Source organism: Tamandua tetradactyla, chromosome 2, assembly GCF_023851605.1.
Source record: "Tamandua tetradactyla isolate mTamTet1 chromosome 2, mTamTet1.pri, whole genome shotgun sequence".
NCBI classification, from domain to species: domain Eukaryota; kingdom Metazoa; phylum Chordata; class Mammalia; order Pilosa; family Myrmecophagidae; genus Tamandua; species Tamandua tetradactyla.
Genome location: NC_135328.1, coordinates 39,489,206 through 39,516,468, shown reverse-complemented (window position 1 = coordinate 39,516,468; position 27,263 = coordinate 39,489,206). Strand labels below are relative to the sequence as shown.

Below are 27,263 nucleotides of genomic sequence, written 5' to 3'. Positions count from 1 at the left end.
AACTTTTTATACAGGTTTATAAATCCGCAATATTAAAACTTTGCTGGAAATTATCAGCAAATTGCAATGTCAGCATTCATCCTATGTCAAGTAAGAGTCTGATTTCAGGGCTCCTTCTTCCAGATGACAAAGTATATTTGCAGTATATGCAAATATTATAGAAAAGGTTGAGGTAAATGAGTGACAGTTGGTTTTAAAAAGTAATATTCCCCCTAATAATAATCCATGCTTATCTGTCTCTGTTTGGATTGCTAAAGTAAAATTTAATTGCTGAAGGCCTCATACTCCCCAAGACTTTTGGCACCCTCTACTACATTGGAACACTGCTTTGCAAATAGTAGCATGTGTAACTTGATGCTGCTTAGGAGACTATTTAAGCTGTTCTAAACAAAATCATCAACAGCTGATTATTTTATGCTCTTATTAAGTTATAAAATAGAACTCAGGTATGCAACAGTAATCACAAAACTGTGGGGTTGGGAAAAAATAATTACGTTACATTGACCTTTATGAATAATGAGTGAGGTTCCATTTCGTTTCATTTCTGTTCATTTTAAAACCAGCATTAGCTTTTCTGGCACATAATTTTTCATTGTTTGCTGAACACAGCTCTATTAGAATGATTCACCGTCTTTAATATTAGTGATTATGGTCCATTTCAATTACACAGTGTGTTATAGTTTGTTGGATTACTCTCCACATCTCTCCTATTTGACTCTGCTGGAAAGGATTAAATGTAGCAAGGATGGTAAAAAGTGGGGTTCTTTGGATAAGAAAGAACCCCCAAAAATATTTACATGGTAATGTGAGGAAACTTTCATATGTAAGCCATATTTTCAAAATTACAAGACATCAAGATGAGATTAAGTTATCTTATTCTGTCATTTGACACAAACACTTTAGATGTCTTTATCTTCCATATATATACCCATATAAGCTTCTAATTCAGCATGCAATAAAAATCATCCATTTAAAATACATGCTCTGAAGCATTTGCTAAAATTTTACACCCTAAAAGCTACCATACCAATAAAACTAAAAAATATTTCCATCACCCCAAATGTTGTCTCATGTCCCTTTCCAGTCAATTTGTCTTACCATCTACCCCAGGGAAACTTGTGCTATTATTTCTGTCACTATTTATTAATTTTAACATTTCCATAACTTTATGTAAATGGAATTATACTGAGTGTACTCTTTATTGTCTGGCATATTTTGAAACTCATACATGTTGTGGGTTTTAGTAGTTGTTTTTTACACCACAATTAGCATTTATGAATGATGGATTTTGTTTCCACTTTGTGAGATTTTGAATAAAGAGCCTAAACATTTATACTCTCTTTATGTGAATGCATGCTTTCATTTATTTTAAGCAAATACTTAGAATTTTAATATGTTGTATCACGTGGTAAGAGTATGTTAAGCTTTGTGTAAAGTTACCTAAATGTTCTCCAACGTACCATTTTCAATTCTACTAACATGGTATGATATTTTCAGTGGCTGCAGATCCTAATAAACACCTGGTATTGCCAGTTTTAATTTCTAGTATTCTAGTAGGCATATAGTGGTACTTTGCTGAGATTTTAAAATTGGTTCCTTTAATCTTTTCATGTGTTTATTATATATCTTTATATTATGCTGGATTTGACATACTAATTTTTGTTCAGTATTTTGGCACCTCTATGAGTGAAATTGGTCTGTAGTTTCCTTTTCTCAGAATGACCTTGAATACTTTTGGTATCAGCATTTTTTCTGAACTCATACAAGAGACGGGAAAGGCCTCTGACTCCTCTGTTTTCTGAAATAGTGTAATTCTGAATTACACTATTTATACCCTAAATATTTGAAAAACTTAGTTGTGAAACCATCACGGCCATGCACTTTTCTTTTGGAGAAAGATTTAATTTAAATTATAAGTTCAATTTTTTTATTTAGATAATAGTTATTCAAATTTTCCTTGTTCTTCCTGTGTCAATTTTGGTAATTTAAATATCTATCTATATACCTAGCCTTTTTATTTTTGATTAGTCTAACTAGCATGGCCATTTTCATATTTTATTGACATTTAAAAAACATTTTTTGTTATATTGAGTTTCTCTGTAATTGTGCTTTTAATTTTATTATTTTCAACTTATATATATTTTATTCCCTGTCTTCTATTTACTTTGCATTTAATTCTCTCTTCTTTTTCTAATTTCTTATGTGGGTTGTTTAGATGATTTCTTTAATCTTCTCTTCCAACATAAGCATTCAGATCTACACATCTTCTCTTAACCTCTTCATCAGCAGCTCATAAATTTTTGTAAGCTGTGATTTCATTGCCACTAAGTTCTAACTATTTTATCTTCCTTTGTGCTTTCTTCTTTGGCCATGGATTATATAGAATAATGCGCTTGATTGCCATCTTATTGGGAGATTTTCTACGTATCATTTTGTTATTTATTGCTAGTTAATTCCATTATTGACAGATAACATGTTCTTATGACTTTAACCCCTAAATATGTATCAAGACTTGCTTTATGGGTCAGAATGTAGTCTATTTATGTTCCATGTGGATGTGAAAAACTGTATGTTCTGCAATTATTGAGTAAGGTCCATGATTATCAAATAGGTCAATTTGTTACATAGTATCATTTACATATCTATATTTTACTGATTTTCAGCTTATTATTCTATCAATTACAGAGCAAACAGTGTAAAATCTGAAAATATTGTGATTTGTTTATTTTACCTTTAGTTCTCTCAGATTTTGGAAACTCCTTTATTAGGAGTGTTCTTATGTTCTGTTGATGAATAGAACCTTTTAACATTATAAAGTGTCCTTTTTTTCTGATAATGTTAACTGATCTGAAATCTCTTTTGTCTAATATTAATTTTTCCATTCCAGCTTCCCTTCAATTAGTGTTTGTATCAGGTTTCTTTTAACTTACCTTGCAATTATTTTTGAAGTGTGTTCATTTAGAAAGCATGTAGTTGATCATTTCTCATCCTTCGTGTCTGGTAATATCTGCTTTTTATTTACTGTTTTAGTGTATTTACATTTCATACAATTATTCATATTGTTGGGTTTAAATCTACTATCTTGCTATGTTTTTTTAGTTGTCTTAACTGTTCTTTGCTTGCCTTCCCCTATTTTCCTGACTTGTGTTTTATTGAGTGCTTTTCTTTAAATATTTTTTACATACTCTTGGTTTATTTTGTGTAAATAATTCAATATATAACTTGATGTAATTATTTGTTTAATTATGTTCATTGATTGCTCTGGGGTTTACAATGTATATTTTTACTTTATCATAATCTGTCTTCAAATGATGTTATACATCAAAAATATACCATGATTAATATAGGAACATCTTAAAAGACGTTTTTTCTCCCTCCTATTCTTTGTGTTATTTTTAATTCATTTAACATTTATGCATGATAAATCTCACAATGTATTATGACTATTTTTGCTTTTGATGCTCAATTATCTTTTAAAGGTATCAAAAAGGAGAAAATCATTTCATATTTACCATGATATGAATTATTTTTGGTGTTCTTAATACCTTCATTTGAGTCTGTGTTTCTAGCTGCTGTCCTATTCCTGTAGCTTGAAGAACTTCAGTGACCCTTCCCTCCATTAAATATGGTTAAATCACTTTCTTGGAATCTGGAAAGTTAGTGATTCTTTCTCCTTGGATTAGGGGAGGAGGATAAATTAGGGATTTGAAGAATGATTGGAAAATGTGAACATATTTCCTTCCCTATAGGCTTTCAGGGTTGGATTTGAAAAAGAATAACTAATAAAAATAATAACTTATTCCCAAATCAAATTCACAGAATTCACAAACTATCGATAATTATTTTCTGATGAAAGAAAACATCTACTGTGGTAGTTAAAAGATCTGCACCCCCTGCAAAACATATTTTGTTAAGCCTATCCATTCCTATAGCTGTGAACTCTTACAAATGGGAACTTTTGATGAGGCTATTAAGTAAAAATATTGCCTTCCTGACTCTTGATGGGTCTAATCCTATTACTGAAGGTTTTGTAGGAAAGGTAACAGAGAGAGAAACACACAGGTAACAACAGAAGACTGAAGTAAACAGAACCAAGAAGCCAGGAGAGGCTGTCATGCACACTGCAATGTGATAGGAAAGCCATGGACCAAGGATCACCAGCAGCCAGCCCCAGAATGCCACAGTGTCCTGGGAAAAGCACCACCTCAATTACACATTGGTTTTGAACTTTTCCCAGCCACAAAACAGTGAGCTAATAAATTCCTATTTCTTAAGTCAACCCATTGCATGGTATTTGCTTTTGCATCCAGGAAAATAAAACATCTACCAACTGGGCATTTCATTTAGATATTGTACAATAGTCAATTCAAGTATACACAGATCATCATATATCAGAAATACACTACATGTAATAGTAGTAAATATGCATTTTAACTTCACTTTAATTCTTGAAATACCAAATTTCTTGTCTTATGTATACATTTTCTCTTTTTCTTCCAAGATAGTTTGCTAGACATATGTAAAGAATATATATATGAAAGAAAATTAAATCCCTACTTCAAAAAAATTTGTTTAAAGAGTACAACATCCAACAGAAACACAGTCAGAAATATTAGAGATGATTGAATTTGTAGCCAAAGCCTGTAAAACAGAGCAGAGATATCAGTCATGGCATACAGTGGGGAAGATTACATTTTCAGCTTAATTTTGGAAAATATTAGCTAGCAATTAAAACAACACATTAACCATCTTCAGATGAACACAACAGAATCCAGAGCCAACATATTGTGTTTTATACAGTGTCCATTTTTAATTGCAAAATATTAGACATGAAAAGACCCTGGAATGTGTGACGCAATTTTCAGGGGGATAAATATTGGTCACTAGAAATTGACTCTAAGTCTAAAAATTAGATTGACATAAAAAAAAAGAACTTTAAAAGTTATTCAATGACCTAAAGAAAGACAGAGGATCAGTGACGAACATGTAAGGGTCCTTAAGAGAAACACAGAAACAGAGAAAAGGAAATTCTAGAGCTAAAAAATAAAATAGCCAAAATTAAATAGCTATTACATGAGTCCTTTAATTTACTGTATATATTAGACAGGGGGATTCATGAACTTGAATAGAGGTCAATAAAATATAGACACTTGGAATAATAGAGATAAAATAAAGAATATGAACAAGCCCACAAGACTGTGGAAAAATATAAAGTGATCCAAAAGGTGAATGTGAAGTTCCAGAAGGTGAGAAAAGAGTGAAATAGAAAAAAATATTAGGAGAAATAATGGATAAATACTTCCCAAATTTCCTGGAAAACCATTGCATCTGGTTCAAGTAGCACAACAAATATCAAGCAGAATAAAACAAACAGACAAAATACCTCTGCATCAAATCCTCGTCAAACTTCTGAGAACCAAAGATATAGAGAAAATCTGGAAAATGCTGGAAAAATAGATGCATTACATATAAGTAAGAATGATATGACTAATAGCTGACATAAGTATGAAGGTTCAAATAACTGGAATAACACATTCAAAGAATGGAAGGAAACAAGCAACCAAAAATTTTACATACAGGAAATTTTTCAAAAATAAAGGAAATATGGAATATTTTCAGATAAACAACAGAACATTTGTTGCCAGCAGATCTTCACTACAATAAATATTAAAGAGAGAACTTCAAGCTGAAGAGAAGTCACCAGAGAGCAGTTCAGAACTTTGGGAAGAAATGAGTAACACTAGAAATGGTAAAAATAAACACACACACACACACACACACACCTTTTTTTGTAAGACTAAAGGAACAAAAAAGTAAGATTATTTAGAGCAAAAAACTTATTACACTGAATTTTTAATGCAATTTTATTGAGATATATATTCTCATATCATATAATTACACAAATTTTACAATCAGTGGTTCACAGTATCATCATATAGCTGTGCATTCATCATCACAATCAATTTTTGAACATTTTCATTACTCCAAAAAATAAAAATAAGAATAAAAGTAAAAAAAAAAAAAACACCCAAAATATCCCATACCACCTTCCCCTTATTATTATTATTGTTATTATTTTTTGCATAGGCAGGCATTGGGAATCAAACCCAGGTTTCTGGCATCGCAGGCGAAAGCTGTGCCTGCTGAACCACCATTGCCTGTCCTATTCATTTATTTTTAGTCATTTAGTCTCTTTTTTCTTACTCCTCTGTCCATACACTGGACAAAGGGAGTGTTAGCCACACAAGGTTTTCTCAATCACACAGTCACACCTTAAGTGCTCTATGGTTGTTTGATCATCTTCAAGAGCCAAGGTTAATGGATTACAACAGTTTCGGGTATTTCCATCTAGCTACTACAGTACACCAAAAATTGGAAATGGGTATCTATATACTGATAAGAATAATCTCCAGAATGAACTCTGGAATCTATTTGAAATCTTTCAGACACTGAAATTTTATTTTGTTTCATTTCTCTTCAAGAAGTTTTTTGATCATGAAGTTTTTTTCAGTCCCACAATGTCAGGGCTAGGCTCATCCCCAGGAGTCATGTTCCACATTGCCAAGGACATTTACACTCTTGAAAGGGCAGTGAGTTCACCTGCAGAGTTGGTTTAGAGAGACAGGTCACATTTTCTCTGGGAGTAACTCTTAGGCATAATCATAAACAGGCTTAGCGTCTCCTTCGCAAGAGCAAGTTTCTTAACGGCAAGCCCCAAGGTAGGGGAATGACCCATCAAGTTTATAGTCCTCAGGAACTGCAAAAACATGAGGTCTTCTGAAGTATGGAAGTTTAATACTTCTACCTTTCCCCCAAGTCACTCAAGAATACGTAAATACATTTTAATCTTTTGCCCAGATTACTCTGTTATACATTGGGGCACTCACACCATCCTGCACAAAACAAGATCTCACTCCCTATTTGAGGTTCCGTGTAGTTATGGTATTCAAATAAGCTGACCATACAAGTTAACTTAGAAAGTGTGCTACTGAAAATACAAATTTTGCACCAGAAAAATAAATCATCTTCTTTTGGTCTCACACAGAAGTTGAAGTTTTAAAATACAGTCAATATCATCCTTTACCCTTTATTTTGATTTACCTTAGTCCTACCCAGATCAGCTTCATTCAAATCTCTAATCAAAGTCTGATCATTTTTTTGTGTGTTTTAACAGTGCTTTATGGTGTGTTGCTGATTTTCATATCTGTAAACTCTAAGTCCTAGGTGTTATACAAGCACCCGAAATCCCAAAGAATGACCAGGTTATACGCAAAGAGCTCAGTGTCTTAGAATTTAGGAATAACAGTTACAATTCCAGGATAGATGTAAGTGCTGTAAGAGCTTACAATCTAGGAATCTTTACAATAGACCTTCACCTAATAACCTATGCTCTTGAATTCACTTTGCAGAGTTTGCACATTATTGTTAGTCCACATTGGTGAGGCGTTATAATATTTGTCTTTTCGTTTCTGGCTTACTTCATTCAACACACTGTCCTCAAGGTACATTTGCCTAATTGCAAGCTCCACAACTTCATTCATTCTTGCAGCCACTCAACAGTCCATTGTATATATACACTGTGATTTCCTCTTCCTTTCGTCACTCAATGTACCCTTACGCCACCTGCATCCATTGCAAAACACAAACACTCCTGCCAAAACACCAGTGTGTAGATGTCCATTTATATCCTCACTCTCAGGTCCTCCAAGTTCACACCTAACTACGAGGTTGCAGGATCATATGGCGACCCCACTCCTAGCCTCCTGTGGGACCACCACACTGCCCTCCAGAAGTACTGCACCACCTGGAATAATAGAGATAAAATAAAGAATATGAACAAGCCCACAAGTCTGTGGAAAAATATAAAGTGATCCAAAATGTGAATGTGAAATTCCAGAAGGTTGAGAAAAGAGTGAAATAGAAAAAAATATTGGGAGGAATAATGGATAAATACTTCCCAAATTTCCTGGAAAACCATTGCAACTGCCCTCCAGAAGTACTGCACCACTCTACTTCCCTACTAACAGTAAATAGGTATACAGATCCACATTTTCTTCCACACTTGTACCTCTCTGTTCATTTTTAAACAGTTTTATGCACACATCATATGATCCAACCTGAGTAAAAAATCAGTGGCTCCCAGTATAACCACATAGCCAGGTCTTCATCACCACAATCTATATTAGGACATTTTGATTTCTTCCACAAAGAATTCCATGTCCCTGCACCCCATAGTCCCTGTTTATTGACATTTAGCTTTGGAATATTGCCTTTGTTACATTCAGTGGAAGCATTTTAGAATGTTACTGTTCTAGACTCTAGTTTGCATTGATGGGCATGTGGGCTGTTTCTATCTCTTGGCAATTATGAATAATGCCACTATATACATTGGTGTGAAAATGTCTGTTTTTGTCTTTGCCTTCAGTTCCTCTGAATATTTACCTAGTAATTGGATTGCTGGGTCATATGGCAATTCTGTACTTGGCTTCCTGAGGAACTATCAAACTTCCAAAGTGGTGGCACCATTCTACATTCCCACCAATAGTGAATAATGTGTCTTTTTTTCCACATCCTCTCCAGCACTTGTCATTTTCCATTTTTCTGATAATGGCCCTTCCACAATGAGATGATAACTCATTGTGGTTTTGATTTGCATTTCCCTAACAGCTAGTGTCATTGAGCATATTTTCATATGTTTTTAAGCCATTTGTATTTCCTCCTCTGAAAAATGTCTGTCCATGTCTTTAGCCCATTTTTCAATTGGGTTGTTTGCCTTTTTAAAAAAATGTTTAAAATTTTTTATTACTATATATTATATATTATATATATATATATATATATATATATATATATATATATATATATATATAATATGTAATAATCCAAAGTACACAACCAATGATTCAAAATATCATCAGATAGCTGTGCATTTATCATCACAATCACCTGTTTTCTTTTTTTGTGAAAAATAACATATATACATACAAGCAATACATTTCAAAAAAGATCACAACAATTAGTTGTAGAACAGATTTCAGAATTTGGTATGGGTTGCAATTTTGGGGGATCTTCTTTATGACTGATTCTATCTCGTGATTGGTTTGCTGAGGTCATCTATTACTTCTAGAGTCAATGTTGGTTGTTTATGCTTCTCTAGGAATTTGTCAATTTCATCTACATTATGTACTATATTAGCATACAGTTGCTTATAGAATCCTCTCTTTATGTCCTTTATTTCTGTGAGGCCAGTAGTTATGTTCCCTCTCTCATTCCTGATTTTATTTATTTGCATCTCTCTTTTTTAGTTTTGTCAACTTCACTGAGGGGCTATCAATTTTATTGATTTTCTCAAATAACCAATTTCCAGTTTTGTTGATTCTTTCTATTGTTTTCATGTTCTCAGTTTCATTTATTTGTGCTCTAATCTTTGTTATTTCTTTCCTTCTGTTTACTTTGGGGTTAGTTTGCTGTTCTTTCTCTAGTTCCTCCAGGTAAACAGTTAATTCTTTGATTTTTGCTCTTTTTAAATATAGGCATTTAGGGCAATAAACTTCCCTTTCAACACTACCTTTTGCTGCATACCATAAATTTTGATATGTTGTGTTTTCATTTTCATTTGCCTTGAGATATTTACTGATTTCTCTTTTAATTGTTCCTTGACCCACTGGTTGTTGAAGTGTATGTTGTTTAGTTCCCATATATTTGTATATTTTTTGGTCTTCTGTCTAATTAATTTCCAACATTATTCCATTATGATCCAGGAAAGTATTTTGTATAATTTCAACCTTTTAAAATTTAGTGATACTTGTTTTGTGATCTAAGATGTGGTGTATTCTGGAAAACGATCCATGAGCACTCCAGAAAAATGTGTATCTGTGCTGGTTTGAAAATGTTGTGTACCCAAGAAAAATCATGTCCTTTATCCTGATTCAGTATTGTATGATGGAAACCCTTTTGATTAGATCATTTCCACAGTGATGTGCTTGGCCCAATTGTGGGTGTGACCTTTTGCTTAGATGGAGATGTGACTCCACACATTCATTGTGTGTCTTGATTCATTTACCAGAGTCTTTTAAAAGAGGAAACATTTGGAGAGAGCTCAGAGCAGTTGCAGACACTTGGAGAACACTTGCTTCAGAGCTGACAGAGTGTATTAGTTAGGGTTCTCTAGAGAAACAGAATCAACAGGGAACACTTGCAAATATAAAATTTATGAAAGTGTCTCACATGACCATAGGAATGCAGAGTCCAAAATCCACAGGGCAGGCTGCGAAGCCGACGACTCCAATGGATGGCCTGGATGAACTCCACAGGAGAGGCTCACCAGCCAAAGCAGGAATGCAACCTGTCTCCTCTGAGTCCTCCTTAAAAGGCTTCCCATGATTGCATTTAGCATCACTAATTGCAGAAGACACTCCCCTTTGGCTGATTACAAATGGAATCAGCTGTGGATGTAGCTAACGTGATCATGACCTAATCCTATGAAATGTCCTCATTGCAACAGACAGGCCAGCGCTTGCCCAATCAGATGAACAGGTACCACAACTTGGCCAAGTTGACACTTGTCCCTAACCATGACAGTCCACCCCTTGTCAACTTGGCACCTATATATATATATATATATATATATATATATATCACCTTAGACCATACTTAATTTCCAAATGAAAACAAATAAGCACACATTTTTTCTTTTACCTGACAATACTCAACTGTCCTGCATATAACTGGAAAGACATTAAATCTCTCCAGCATAGGGTGCAAATCCTTGGGCAACATTCATTCTTAAACTTGATATCTTACAACTTAAATAGTATAACACAAACAAAACAGCATTACAGTCCTCGTTTCTGTAACTGATCACGTGGTCGAAGTTCATATTTATCACTACCTTCTTCCACTACCCATTCCATGTTCCCTTTCCCCTCAGCAAGCACTTCAGCTGGCCGTGGTTCTATGCCTGGTGGGGTGACCCAAACCTTCATTCCTGAAGTCTCAGAGCCATTAGTGGTCCTGCCTGGATTGTGTTGTTTCAGTTTTCCATTGATTTTAATCACAGGGCATGGTAGTACTAATAGACGCCCCAGGGGATCTCCTATATTCCAAGAAAACTCTTCTTTACCTCCATTATGTAGTTGCAGTCCTACTTCCTTCTGATAGTCAGGGTCAATTACCCCAGACAATAATGTAATCCCCTTCTTGGTGTGTTGATCCAGAGGCATAAGTAGCCCAAAGTGGCCAGGTGGCAATCTTAACTTCCAGTTCAGTGGTATCACTGTTGTTTCTCCTGGAGAAAGCACACCCCGTTTTGGAACTAAAACCTGTAAACCAGCAGAACTCAGGGTAGCAGGGACAGGAAGCAAAAATTTTCCTAGTGGATCACTAGGAGTAATAGTGAGTGGCACCACACCCATTTCCACCCCTTGGTTCCTGGACCCATGGATCCTGGCTATGGGAGAAACAGCACCATACAGTGGACGCTGATTCAGAGCATACACAGCTTCCTGGAGAACATTACCCCAGCCTTTCAAGTTTTTGCCACCTAGTTGGCACCGTAATTGAGTTTTCAAAAGGCCATTCCACCGTTCTATCAATCCAGCTGCTTCTGGATGATGGGGAACATGGTAAGACCAGAGAATTCCATGAGCATGTGCCCATTCCCGCACTTCATTTGCTGTGAAGTATGTTCCTTGATCCGAAGCAATGCTATGTGGAATACTATGACGATGGATAAGACATTCTGTAAGCCCACGGATAGTAGTTTTGGCAGAAGCATTGCATGCAGGGAAAGCAAACCCATATCCAGAGTATGTGTCTATTCCAGTTAGAACAAATCGCTGCCCCTTCCATGAAGGGAGTGGTCCAATGTAATCAACCTGCCACCATGTAGCTGGCTGGTCACCTCGGGGAATGGTGCCATATCAGGGGCTGAGTGTGGGTCTCTGCTGCTGGCAGATTGGGCACTCAGCAGTGGCTGTAGCCAGGTCAGCCTTGGTGAGTGGAAGTCCATATTGCTGAGCCCATGCATAACCTCCATCCCTACCACCATGACCACTTTGTTCATGAGCCCATTGGGCAATAACAGGAGTTGCTGGGGAAACAGGCTGACTGGTATCCATAGAAGGGGTCATCTTATCCACTTGATTATTAAAATCTTCCTCTGCTGAAGCCACCCTCTGGCGTGCATTCACATGGGACACAAATATCTTCATGTTTTTAGCCCACTCAGAAAGGTCTATCCACATACTTCTTCCCCAGACCTCTTTGTCACCAATTTTCCAATTATGGTCTTTCCAAGTCCCTGACCATCCAGCCAAACCATTAGCAACAGCCCATGAGTCAGTATACAAACGCACCTCTGGCCAGTTTTCCTTCCAAGCAAAATGAACAACCAGGTGCACTGCTCGAAGTTCTGCCCACTGGGAGGATTTCCCCTCACCACTATCCTTCAAGGACACCCCAGAAAGGGGTTGTAATGCTGCAGCTGTCCACTTTCAGGTGGTACCTGCATATCGTGCTGAACTATCTGTAAACCAGGCCCGAGTTTTCTCTTCCTCAGTCAGTTCACTGTAAGGAACTCCCCAAGAGGCCATAGCTCTGGTCTGGGAAAGAGAAGGTAATGTGGCAGCAGGAGTGGAAACCATGGGCATCTGTGCCACTTCTTCATGTAACTCACTTGTGCCTTCAGGACCTGCTCTGGCTCTATCTCGTATATACCATTTCCACTTTACAATAGAGTGCTGCTGTGCATGCCCAACTTTATGGCTTGGTGGGTCAGACAACACCCAACTCATGATAGGCAACTCAGGTCTCATGGTAACTTGGTGGCCCATGGTTAAGCGTTCAGTCTCTACTAAGGCCCAGTAGCAGGCCAAAAGCTGTTTCTCAAAAGGAGAGTAGTTATCTGCAGCGGATGGTAAGGCTTTGCTCCAAAATCCTAAGGGTCTGCGTTGTGATTCTCCTACTGGGGCCTGCCAAAGGCTCCAGACAGCATCTCTATTTGCCACTGACACTTCCAGCACCATTGGATCTGCTGGATCATATGGCCCAAGTGGCAGAGCAGCTTGCACAGCAGCCTGGACCTGTCGCAGAGCCTCCTCTTGTTCAGGTCCCCACTCAAAATTAGCAGCTTTTCTGGTCACTCGATAAATGGGCCGGAGTAGCACACCCAAATGAGGAATATGTTGTCGCCAAAATCCAAAAAGACCAACTAGGCATTGTGCCTCTTTTTTGGTTGTGGGAGGGGCCAGATGCAGCAATTTATCCTTCACCTTAGAAGGGATATCTTGACATGCCCCACACCACTGGACACCTAGAAATTTTACTGAGGTGGAAGGCCCCTGTATTTTTGTTGGATTTATCTCCCATCCTCTGACACGCAAATGCCTTACCAGTAAATCTAGAGTAGTTGCTACTTCTTGCTCACTAGCTCCAATCAACATGATATCATCAATATAATGGACCAGTGTGATGTCTTGTGGGAGGCAGAAACGATCAAGGTCTCTGTGAACAAGATTATGACATAGGGCTGGAGAGTTGATATACCCCTGAGGTAGGACAGTGAAAGTATATTGCTGACCTTGCCAGCTGAAAGCAAACTGTTTCTGGTGGTCCTTACTAATAGCTATTGAGAAAAAAGCATTTGCCAGATCAATAGCTGCATACCAGGTACCAGGGGATGTATTGATTTGCTCAAGCAATGATACTACATCTGGAACAGCAGCTGCAATTGGAGTTACCACCTGGTTGAGTTTACGATAATCCACCGTCATTCTCCAAGACCCATCTGTTTTTTGCACAGGCCAAATAGGAGAGTTGAATGGGGATGTGGTGGGAATCACCACCCCTGCATCTTTCAAGTCCTTAAGAGTGGCAGTAATCTCTGCAATCCCTCCAGGAATACGGTATTGCTTTTGATTTACTATTTTGCTTGGTAGGGGCAGTTCTAGTGGCTTCCACTTGGCCTTTCCCACCATAATAGCCCTCACTGCATGAGTTAGAGAACCAACGTGGGGATTCTGCCAGTTGCTCAGTATGTCTATGCCAATTATACATTCCGGAACTGGGGAAATAACTACAGGATGGGTCCAGGGGCCCACTGGACCCACTGTGAGACGGACCTGAGCTAAAACTCCATTGATCACCTGGCCTCCATAAGCCCCCACTCTGACTGGTGGTCCAGAGTGACGTTTTGGGTCCCCTGGAATTAATGTCACTTCTGAACCAGTGTCTAATAATCCCCGAAATATCTGATCATTTCCTTTTCCCCAATGCACAGTTACCCTGGTAAAAGGCCGTCGGTCTCCTTGGGGAAGACTTAGAGGAAGGTCAACAGTATAAATTTGTGGCAGTGTAACAGGTTTCTTCCCCATAGGGACCTGGCCTCCCCTTCATTCAAGGGGCTCAGGGTCTGTAAACTGTTTCAAGTCTGGAAATTGATTAAGGGGCCGTGACTCTGTGTTTTTGTAATTCAGGTTAGACTTCTGTTCCCTTGACCTAGAACTCTTTTGTTTATACAGCTCCAACAAGAATTTAGTAGACTGCCCTTCTATTGTATTTCTAGGCACCCCATGATTTACTAGCCAATGCCACAAATCTCTGCGTGTCATATAATTTTGACGCCTCCTTTGAGTTTGTTGTCTATTATAATACCCGCGTCTACCCTGTCTTTGGTGATTAAGTGCTGCCACCTGCCTTCTGCCAACTCGGGATCCTGTCATCCCCATTGTGTTTAAGGATTCCAGCTCAGTGACAGCAGTTCCTACAGTAATATCTGACCTACAGAGAAGTGCAACCACAGAGCTCTTGAGGGATGATGGTGCTAGTCTCACAAACTTATTTCTCACTGTTCTGGTAAAAGGTGCATCTTCTGGACATTCCTGGGGTGTAAGAGCAGGCTTTGCATGATAAATCCACTCTAACATCCCAATCTCTCTAAGCCTCTGGATCCCCTCATCTACATTATACCAGGGCAGTTCTGGCATTTCAACCTCAGGTAATGTTGGCCACCTTTTGATCCATGTTTCAACCAACCACCCAAACAAGCTGTTAACACCTTTTCTAACTGCTCTAGCTATAACATTGAATGCAGAATCTCTGCTTAGTGGGCCCATATCAATAAATTCAGCCTGATCCAGCCTTATATTCCTCCCACCATTATCCCACACTCTTAAAATCCATTGCCACACATATTCCCCTGATTTCTGTCTATATAAATTGGAAAGCTCACACAGTTCTTTTGGAGTATAACGTACCTCCTCATGTGTGATACTTTGTACCTCATCTTTAGGGGCCTGTTGGGACTTTAGTCTAGTTATAGGTCTAGAAGAAATGAGGGGTGGTGGGGGTGGGTCATGAAAAGAATTAGAAATATCTTCCAAGTCATTTGCTTCAGGGCTTTCATTTGCAGTTTCATCTGGTGAAACAGGATTAATAACTCTAGGGCTAATCCCTTCAGGAGGAGGTTGGGTGGCCAATTCCTCAAGGCAGGCTGGAGGTGGGATGGCTATGTCCTCAGGGCAGACTATTACAGGGTTATCTAAAGAAGGCTCAGCATGGTCTAGGGTTTCAACCTCACCCCCAACATCATTATCAATCCATATGTCACCATCCCATTTTTCAGGGTCCCACTCCTTTCCAATCAATGCCCTCACTTTAACGGCAGACACCATGCAAGACTGAGATTTCAGTTTATGTTGTAAAGTTGCTACTCTCACAATAAGATTCTGAGTCTGATTTTCAGAGATCTCAGGTCTACGGCTACAGGAAATAAAATTTTCCTTCAGGATACTCATAGAAACCTCTACATCTTTCAGACGGCACTTAAGCTTCTTGTTTGAAGCCTTAAGCCCATCCCTTTCACCCTTTAATGTAGACAGTGTATCTAACAACAACCAACCAACATCTCTATAACTCTTATTTCTACAAAACTCTGTAAAGGTGTCAAAAACATTATCCCCCAGAGTCTGGCTTCGTACAAGCGAAGCATTAGGAGAATCAAATGATGATATTTTGACTATCTTTTTGCCAACTCAGTCCATGGATTGGGAGTGTCATTCTGATTACAGGAATCAGAGTCCTTAGTGTCTCTGAGCCCAGTCAGAGTAGAAAACCATTCATAAAAAAACATTTTTAAGATTCTGTTCCTTAAGAACCACTCCTGATACCAAGATGTATTAGTTAGGGTTCTCTAGAGAAACGGAATCAACAGGGAACACTTGCAAATATAAAATTTATGAAAGTGTCTCACATGACTGTAGGAATGCAGAGTCCAAAATCCACAGGGCAGGCTGCGAAGCCGATGACTCCAATGGATGGCCTGGATGAACTCCACAGGAGAGGCTCACCAGCCAAAGCAGGAATGCAACCTGTCTCCTCTGAGTCCTCCTTAAAAGGCTTCCCATGATTGCATTTAGCATCACTAATTGCAGAAGACACTCCCCTTTGGCTGATTACAAATGGAATCAGCTGTGGATGTAGCTAACGTGATCATGACCTAATCCTATGAAATGTCCTCATTGCAACAGACAGGCCAGCGCTTGCCCAATCAGATGAACAGGTACCACAACTTGGCCAAGTTGACACCTGTCCCTAACCATGACACAGAGCTAACATAAGACTCAGATATTTGGAGATACAGGGCCCAGCAGAGGTTGCCATGTGCCATCCCATGAGATGCTAAGCAAGCCAGAACACAGAGTTGTATCCAAGAGAAGCTAAGTGAAGGCCTACAGATGCCAAGTGAGGAAACTCCACACAAAACAGAGGCTGCAAGCAATGGAGTCCAGGAGTAAGGGACCGGCAAACGCCAGTCACATGTCTTCCCAGCTGACAGAGGTGCTCCAGATGGCATCAGTCTTTCTGGAGTGAAGGTAATTTCTTTTTTTTTTTTTTTTTTTTTTTTAAAGGAAAGACAGAGAGAAGGAAGAAAGGATAGAAGGAAGGAAGGAAGGAAGAAAGGGAAACATCTTTAAACATTTTCTTGTTTTATTGTATTTTGTTTTTCCGTTTTTTGTTACATGGGCTGGGGCCGGGAATCGAACCGAGGTCCTCCGGCATAGCAGGCAAGCACTTTGCCCGCTGAGCCACCGCGGCCCGCCCCGGTAATTTCTTTTTGATGTCTAAGTTTGGGTTTTTCTCAGCACCAGAACTGTATACTTGTAACTTTTCAAATTCCCTTTTTAAAAGCTGTTCCATTTCTGGTACATTGCTTTCCAGCAACATTAGCCAACAAATATAGTACCCGGCTGTTATAGGGTGTAATGTTCTGTTTAGTCTAGCTTAACAGCTGTATTATTCAAAATCACACTTTCTTTATTGATCCACTGTCTAGATGTTCTATCCATTGATGAAAGTGGTGTATTGAAGTCTCTAATTATTATTATAGAGGTGTCAACTTCTCCCTTCCATGTTGTCAGTATGTGCCTCAGATAATTTGGGGGCTGTGCTGGTTTGAAATGATTTATGTACCCTAGAAAAGCCATGTTTTAATCTTAATCCCATTTTATGAAAGCAGCCATTTCCTCTAATCCCTATTCAGTACTCTATGTTTGAAACTTTTATTAGATCATCTCCCTGGAGAGGTGACTCAATCAAGAGTGGTTGTTAAACTGGATTAGGTAGAGATATGTCTCCACCCATTCTAGGTGGATCTTGATTAGTTTACTGGAATCCTATAAAAGAGGAAACATTTTGGAGAAAGAGGGAGATTCAGAGAGAGCAGAGAAGAATGGCATAATCATAAGAAGCAGAGAGTCCATCAACCAGTGACCTTTGGAGATGAAGAAGGAAACACCTCCTGGGAAGTTTCATGAAACAGGAAGCCAGGAGAAGAGGCTAGCAGATGATGCTGTGTTCACCATGTGCCCTCCGAGCTGAGAGAGAAACTCTGCCTGTATTCATCATGTGACTTCTCACTTGAGAGAGAAACCTTGAACTTCATTAGCCTTCTTGAACCAAGGTATCTCTCCCTGGATGCTTTTGGTTGGACATTTCTATAGACTTGTTTTAATTGGGACATTCTCTTGGCCTTAGAACTGTAGGCTTGCAATTTATTAAATTCCCCTTTTTAAAAGCCATTCTGTTTCTGGTATATTGCATTCTGGCAGCTAGCAAACTAGAACAGGGGCACTCTGACTTGGTGCATAAATATTTATGATTGCTATATCTCATTGATGAATTGTTACTTTTCTTAATTTATAGTGTCTTTCTCTGTCTCTTAATTATTGTACATTTTAATTTTAATTTGTCAGATGTTAGTATAGTTACCCTTGCTCTTTTCTGATTGTTGTTTGCATGCAATATCTTTTTCCAACCTTTCACTTTCTATCTGTTTTTATCTGTGAATCTAAAGTGAGTCTCTTGTAGACAACATATAGATGGGTACTATTTTTTAATCCATTCTGCCAGTCTATGTCTTTTGTTGGGAAGTCTAATCTATTAACTTTTAATGTTATTACTATACAGGCAGTACTTTCTTCTACCATTTTGTCTTTTGGATTTTATATGTCGTATCTTATTTTTTCTCTATTTACCCTTACTGATAGTCTTCATTTCTGCACTTTTCTCCAGGCACTTCTCTCTGTCTTTTCTTATTTGCCTGTAGTTCTCTTTTTAGTGTTTCTTGTAGAGGTGATCCTTTAGTCACAGATTTTTGCAGGATCTGTTTGAGAATATTTTTAAAACCTCTCTCATTTTTTAAGGGCAATTTTTCTGGGTATAGGATTCTTGGTTGGCAGTTTTTCTCTTTCAGAATCTTAAATACATCATGCCAGTGTCTTCTCACCTTCCTGGTTTCTGCTGAACAATCCACATATCGTCTTATCGAGCTTTCCTTGTATGGGGGGCATTTTTCTCTTGCTGCTTTCAGAATTCTCGTTGTCTTTGACATTTGAGAATCTGATTAGTAAATGTCTTGGAGTAACTCTATATGATCTATTGTGTTTGGAATACAGTGTGCTCCTTAGATCTGTAATTATTTGTTTCTCATAAGAAATAGGAAATTTTCAGTGATTATTTTCTCTATTAGTATTCCTGCCTATTTTCCCTTCTCTTCTCTTTCTGGGACACACATAAGGTTTATATTTATGTGTTTCCTGTTGTCATTTAATTCCCTAAGACCTTGCTAATGTTTTTCCATTCTTTTCCCCATCTGTTATTTTGTGTCTAGGTTTTCAGATGTCCTGTCTTCTAGTTCATTAATCTTTTCTTCTGCCATTTCAGATCTGCTGTTGTTAGTCTTCATTTTGTTTTTCATCTCTACTATTGTGGCTTTCATTTCTATAAGTTCTGTCATTTGTTTCTTCAAGCTTTTGAATTCTTCTTTATATCCTTCATCTCTTTTGCTGTATTTTCCCTCAATTCATTGATTTGATTTTGGACTTTATTTAGCATGCTTGATTGAAGATTAACTAGTTGTTTCAACTCCTGTATCTCATTTGAAGTGTTATTTTCTCCTTTGACAGTGTCATATCTTAGCTTTTCCTAATATGACTCATAATTTTTTGTTTGGTCTTGGTATCTGATTTCCTTTGTTAGTTTATTCTGGAGATCATTTTCACTTTTTTACCTAGGGTTTTCTTGCTGGTTGGCTTTGTTCTCTATCTGCTTTTTTGGTGTTCAGTTCAACTTACTTTAGATGTGTTGCATAGCTTCTATTTAACTGTTCAGAATTTTTCAGCTTTTTTTTCTGGTTCTTGCCCTTCATAAATGGGTTTTTTTTTTTTTTTTTTAGGGTGGTCTCTTCACATATCATCAACTCCAGTCACATTGTACCAGACAGGACTGGCCCAGATATCAGGAGGAGAGTGTAGTTAGTAACAAGTTTCTCTGGGGATGAGATCCAGCAGATTGCCGGAGATTCATGCGAAGCTGCTCAACTCTGTGCTTTTTCTATCCTTCCCAGTAGGTGATGCTTGTCAGCCTGCAGCTCTCTACTGGCATACGGTGGAGCAATGCCTTTAATTATAAACTGACCCTGCAGCTGCCAGGGGTATGGTTGAATGGAGGCTGAGATAGAAGGTAGGCTTAAGGCTTATCCCCTGGGTTCTGAATTCCCTGATTGAGGGCCACCACTTTATCTAGGCCCTGCCCCTTCCCTTTCCTGAGGAAGATAATTATCCCCTTTAGGGAATTATCCCCTTCACTTAACGGTTTCTGTCTCTCAAACTTAACTCTGCCCTTGCCTGGATCAGGGGTGACAACTGAAAATGCCTGAGGCTTTCTCTAATGAACTATTTAGAATAGTTTTAAAATAATCCCTTTCCAGAGCCAGTCCCCAGCCTGTCAGGAGCTATAGTTGGCACCTGGCTCTAAGTGTCCGGCAGCAAAGCAATTTTCCAGTATTCTGAGTAGGGCTCACTCCAAAAGTCAGTATTCCTTTCCCGTTTGCTCTTTGTATGTCTGTGTTTGGGGCTTGTATTAACAATTCAGTTGTCTTGATTAAAACTACAATTAAAGCTTGGCTGGCTGCCTTCCCTTATTCCCAGCATAGAATGCTTCTTTTTCCCACAGAGAAGAGTCTGTGGCTGAGCCTGTCATGACAGTGGCAGGGGTGGGGAAAAGGGTGAGGTGGAGCACCAGCCTTCAGATTTGGGGGCTTTACTCACAGTTCTCTGGTGTGATGTCAGCCCTTCCACCTATTCCACCCTAATGTGTGGCCATTCATGGATTTCCCCCCAATAGTTATTTCAGACAGTCCTTGGCTATATACTAGCTGTTCTAGAGGACAAACTAACTTCCACATTCCCTATTCTGACATATTGCGTCCACCACCCCCACCCCAATCTGGTCACCTACACCGAATTTTTTTTTAATGCATGGGCAGGCTCCAGGAATTGAACCTGCATCTTTGGCATGGCAGGAAAGAATTCTGCCACTAAGCTACCATTGTACAATTTTTGGTTTCAAAAGTTCTTAGGCAGTAGTGCTGAGCATGGACAGCTGGATGCATAATGTTTTAAGGCTATTTTACTTTATTTTTCCTGAATTCATTCAAAATAACTCTAAATATTTGGTGTAACTTAAAGATGCATATTATAATCTCTAAATATCTAAACGTTTCTTAATCACTGAAACACAATGCAAAAAATATAGCTCAATGAGCCACTGGAAAATTAGAAAAAAAAATTACAATAGCATAAAAAACTATATGATAATGAAGGATACATGTAAAAAAATCATACTGAAAACTACAAAAAAAATTGAGCTAAATTAAAGAAATGGAGAGTTCCACCATGTTTACAACTTGAAAGATTTCAACATTTTAAAGATAACATTTTTTCCCAAAAATAATCTATAGAATCAAAATCCCAGGAAGCTTTTTTTGCAAGCTTTTTCTTTATGGAAATTAATATGTTAATATTAAAATTTATATGAAAATGCCAAGAACCTAGAATTTCCAAAACAATTTTGAAAAATAATGAAGTTGGAAGATCTATGCTACCATCTTTCACATCTTAGTGTAAATGTTTATTAAGTGATGCAGCTTGATATTGTAAAACAGTATAGTCCAGAAATAGACTCACATGTATATGACCAGTTGATTTTAATAAAGTTGCCAAAACAATTCAATGGGGAGAAAATATTTTTAACAAATTGTACTAGAGCGAAGTTATATCCATATGGGAAAAATTGACTTTGATATGCACTTCATGTGATACACTAACATTCATTAGAGAAGTCATGTCCTTGAATAGAAAAGCTAAAACTGCATGAATATAACAGAAAAAAAAAATCAAATAGTAAAATAACTTAGCAAATTTGGCATGAAAGACAGCTTCTATAATAGTTTCCAATAACTCCCAGCTCCATTCTTTCCACCCTTTTGTGATCTCCTCCCTTTGATATGGGTTGGACTTAGTGACACCCTTTTTTTTCATTTTTCTGCATGGGCAGGCTCCAGGAATGGAACCCGGGTCTCCAGCATGGCAGGCGAGAATTCTGCCACTGAGTCACCATTGCCCGCCCAAGTGACACTCTTTTAATAAGTAGAGTACAACAAAAGTGATGGGTTATCGTGTCCAAAGATTAGATTATAAAGGGCTGTAACATTTTCTCTTTGGCTTTCCTTGCTTTCTAGCTCTGCTGATAAGCAAGCTGCTACGTTGTAAGTTGCCTTATGGAGAGGCCCCATAGCAAAGAACACAGAGGAATTCAGTTCAACAGCACTTGAGGAGCTGAATCTTGCCACTAGTCATGCGAATGAAGTTGGAAGTGAATTGTCCTCCAGCTGAGTCGTGAAATGAGTGCAGCCCTGATGGACATCCCAATTGCATTCTTGTTAAAAATATTGAGTTGGAAGGAAGACCTAGCTAAACTGTATCAAGATTCCTGACCCTCAGAAACTATGCATACTAAATAGTTGCTTTTCAAAAATATAACAAATTACTTTTAGTAAATATAAACATGAGATAATAAACGTTTGCTTTTTAAGGACCTAAGTTGTAGTGTAATTTGTTACCCGATGATAGATAGCTAATACACTTGGGAGAAGTAATTTCAAACAGAGCATAGAACATAACAGCTCTGAAAGAAAAAAAATGATATCTTATACTTCATTAAATTGTAAAAATTGTGCTCCTTGGAACACCATTAAAAAAATTACTAGACAAGCCATGAACTACAAAAAATTAAAATCGCAATAAATTAGCACTGCCACCTACTAGTGATTTAAATTTTAAAAACAACAGTATCAAATACAGGAGAGGATGTGCAACAACCAGACTCTCATACATTGTTGTTGGAAATGATGTCAAAAGTTAAAAGCATTTTACAAAATTGTTTGGCAGTTCCTTATAATGTAAAGTGACATGTAACATATGACTCACTAATTCTACTCCTAGATTATGTACTCAAAAGAAAGGAAAATATATGCATACAAATAGCCATACATAAATGTTTCCAGTGACTTTATTAATAGGAGCCAAAAACTAAATAATCTACATGTTCCTCAACAAAATGGATAAGCATATTGTGATACAGTCATATAATGAAACTCAGCATACAGAGGTAACTCAACAATAAAAAAGAACTAAATATAGACATGTGTGACAGCATGGATGAACCTTAGAAACCTTTTGTTGTGTGAAAGAAACCAGGCACAAAAGAATACTTTCTATATTATTTTATCTTATATGAAACTCTCTAAAACTCCATCAAAACAATGGCTTTGGGGGTGGGGCAGAGTTAATGGGAAGGGTACAAGTGAAAGTTTCTGGGGTGATGGAAATGTTCTACTTTGATAGGGTGCAGATGACACTAATATAACACTTATGACATGCATTGCTCTTTGGAAAAATTGCACTTCAATTAAAACAATAAAAAATTAAAAGTCATATAGCATGAAAGAAATTTTTAAAAAGGTAGTGTTGTGCTAGATGTAGGGCTGTGAGTCAGGATGCAAATATTTTGGGGGCAATTTAGTATGCACATTTAGAGCACTGGCCTTGGGGGTCAGAATTTGGTTTGTACCCTCTACTCTATCAGTAAATAGAAGGGTGAACTTAGGCATATTACTTAAACTTTCTGAACCTCAGTTTCCTTAATTGTAAACTGGGGGCAACTGTATCTACTTCCCTGGGATGTTGCTACAATTATTAAATAATATAATGTATGTAAAGTGTTTGGTGAACTGTAGTCATTATGCAGCAGGTCTTTTCACTTCACTGATTCTCAGATTTCCAATGAGCAATATAGGACGACTACTAACAGTTAACAAAACTCATTTTCTACTATACCTCCATCATAAAGATGTTGAGTGAATGGGCTGGGGTAAAAGAAAAGGAGGGAAATGGACAATTCAGATATGAAAATTATAGGTTATTGCCAATCACCATAAACAGAATGTTTTGTAATATAGATAAGAATCTAACTCAAATTTTGTTTGGTGCTGTATCTATTGCCCCTGTTGGCCCAGTTCCATACTCTGGAAACTCGTGGGTTGAGAAAATTCACATGTCCACATCAGAAATAGGCAGTGGGAAAGATGCACCATGGGGAGGCTGTGTGGCTGGCACTGAGGGCTCTTGTTCAGGCAAGTTTGAGGCTCCAGAGTTTAGAGTTTTGGACTTTTAAGGTCAAGGTTTTAGTTTTTGCAGGAATACAATTCTTTAAAAAATAGGGTAGGCTTCTTCTCTGAAGAAATGGATTGAGAGCACAGATCTTGTAGCTAGATTGCCTGGAATCAAATTCTGATACTGCAACTCAAAAGCTGCTTCTCTTACTTTCAGCGCCTACAAAAGCAAGAAGTGAGACAAGGACCTGAGCACAAGCAATGGATTTAGGGAGTGATCGCAGGGAACATAGCAGTAGGAAAAAGAGCAAGTGAGACAGTGAAAGGATGTCAGTCAATAAATGATGCGTTCTCCAGCCAGTTATGGCTGTGATTAAATGGAGCTCAATCCCTCTGAGGAATCTAGGAGCCAGCGTAAAACACCGACCATGGAGCTACCCCACCAGAGGAGCAAGGAATCCGGGGTATTAACATACCCACTTCTGCCATTATTGAGGGCATCTAGCAGAGGGTTAATTCTCCAGCATTTTGGCCTTCTGTGTGCTTGGGTGAAATGTGTCTACAGAGAGAGAAAGTCCTCAGGCAAATTTAAATTCTGTAACTGGACCACCTGAGGGGATGTGGGTGGGCCATCAGTCCTGTCTATTATGCTGTGTCACATTAAACAAGTTACTTAATCTCTGAGTACCTCAGTTTCCTCACCTGCAAAATGGGGATAATATAGTACCTAACCCATGGCTCTATTATGAGGATTAAATATGTTAATACTAATAAAGCACTTTGATAGCTATGCAAGCTTTTGAATAAGCGAGTCTTAGCAAAAAGCACATCATACAAAAGCACTAAGGTGGGAAAGAACATGCTGTGCTTGAGGAGTAGAGAGAAGAATGGTGTTGGGTGGAATCGTAACCAAAGGGGAGTGTGTGCTAAGAGGAGTTCAGAGAGGGCGGCCAGGGATGAATCACACAAGGTCTCTCCTCTCGGCCAGGTATAGGCTTCTGCCTAGGTTCTAGCAGCAAGGTGATTTTCTGTGCCTGAAGGATCAGATTCTCATGTCAAAGGCACATAGGATCAGGTAGTGATTTCAGAAGCATCTTATGGAGTAAATTCTCTTTTCTAATCAACCGTAATGGGAGTTCAGTGATGGGGTGGGGTAAGCACTGGCAAGAATTTGACTTAAGTACAATTAGATGTAAGACAGATATGTTAGAAAGTGGCATAATTCTCTAGAGTGGATGATTTCTTCCTTAAAGACGGTCCTTAATTATGAGCACTCATGAGATTAAGACAGTAGTCTAAAACACTTCTTGGCCCTAATCTTGCCATCGGTAAGAAAATCATATTTTTTCAGAGAACAGAGGCTGTTTTTATTTGTTTGTTTGTTTTTTGCCATTTCAAAAAGTGTCTGTGCTTAGCCCAGAACAATGGAAAATAGACAGGTTAAATGGCATATCGAGTCTGGGCTTATTGGTTAAATATTCATTTGAATGTATAAAGCTGTCATCAAAAATAACCCTCAATAATTTGGGGGAGGTTATTGTAACCTGTACCTAAAAAAATGACATTGAATGAACACTGCATAAAAACATGCACTCTTAGAATTGTATTCTACACCTTTTCTTTTCTCCTAAAACCTCCAATACTTCCTGTTCCTTGTATGAAGAATCCCTGTTCCTATCTAAGACTGTCCAACCCAGTTTTCCCCACTATAGGGAGAAGCAAATTCATTCCTCTAGTCGCTCAGAGAATAAAGTTCAGGGACATCTCAAATCCTCTTGTAACACATATCTAGTATACCGGCAACTTTCAAAATAGTTTGGCTCTTCTTTCAAGATATCCAGAATGTTACTATTCTGATATAGCCTAGATTATTGCAGTGTTTTCCAAGCTGCTCCTCTCACTTTCTCTCTGTTCTACTTACAACAGTGGTTCTCAAATGGAAGTAATTTTTCCTACTCAAGAGGATATTTGGCAATGTCTACAAGAATTTTTGGTATCACATCTGTGCAGCTGGAGGTTACTGTAATCTAGTGGGAAGAAGCAAAGAATCCCATTGAATATTTGACAAGGTACAATTTAGGCCCTTGTGGCAGTTTGAATCTGTTATATAGCCCAGAAAAGACTATGTTCTTTTAATCCATTCTTGTGGAGCAGACGTGTTGTGGGTGGACATTTTGATGAGGTTGTTTCCATGGAGATGAGACCCACCCAATTCAAAGGAGTCTTAATCTTTTATTGGAGTCCCTGAAGAGAGTTCAGCAAGAGAGAGAACTTAGAAACTACCTGAGAGAAACAAACAAGGATCCACTGAAGCCCAGAGACATTTCGGAGAGAAGGACCAGCTGACGTCACATGCGCCTTCCCATGTGACAGAGAAACCCCAGATGTTATCGGCCTTTCCTCAGTGAAGGTACCCTCTTATTGGTGCCTTAATTTGGACATTTTTATGTAACTTGTAGCAATTCTAATAAATCCCCATTGTTAAAAACCTATCCATTTCTGGTATGTTGCATTTCAGCAGCATTAGCAAACCAAAACAGCCCCCATATCAAAGAATTACCTAGCTCAACTGTAGCTGGTGCCAGCGATGAAAAACTTTGACCTATAGTCTGTTCTCAACACAGCCACACATTGTGAGCCTTTGAAAAGTGAGTAAGCAGGTCATCCCTCTGCTTGGAGCTTCTGATGGCTTTCTAGTTCTCTCAGAGTAAAAGTCCAAGTCCTTTAATGGCCCACAAAGTCCTCAGTGTTTAAATGAACCCTATCATATCCCTGACCACATCTCCACTCTCTCTTGCTGCTTCTCCAGATACCCCATTGACCCTTGGACATCTCTGGTTCTTCCTACCTCAGGGCCTTTGTATTGGTCATTTCCTCTGGTGAAACAACAGTTATCTCCAAGGCCCAGTCCCTCTGTTCCTTTGCAACTTGTGCAGATGTCACCATTTCAGTAATGCCTACTGTGAATTTCCCAACTAAAGTTGAATCTCCTCTACAACATTCCCTGTTCTCCTTAACCTTTTTTTCATAATAATTATGTATTACATTTATTGTATGGTTTTGGCTTCCAAAAATTGATTGTACTTTTCATGAAAACAACAGTTTTTTGTCTTTTTTTTGTTTCAGATATTTAAAATTGTTCTTTCTCAAGACCTATATTTTGTGAATGAAGAAATTGTGGCACAGAGATTTAAAATGGCTTACCTAAGGTTATAAAGGTAGTGAATTAATAGCAGAAGCAGTACAAACTCCA

The 27,263-nt window shown here is 38.1% G+C and overlaps 1 long non-coding RNA gene across 1 annotated transcript in view; it reads left to right on the top strand.

Moving 5' to 3' along the window:
• The window catches only part of LOC143668970 (uncharacterized), a 76,585-nt gene extending 54,151 nt beyond the window's left edge, over positions 1–22,434 (top strand). The window contains exon 2 of the long non-coding RNA XR_013168641.1: positions 22,079–22,434. This is a non-coding gene — a long non-coding RNA (uncharacterized LOC143668970). The remainder of the gene's footprint in view (positions 1–22,078) is intronic.
• Positions 22,435–27,263: the final 4,829 nt, after the last annotated feature.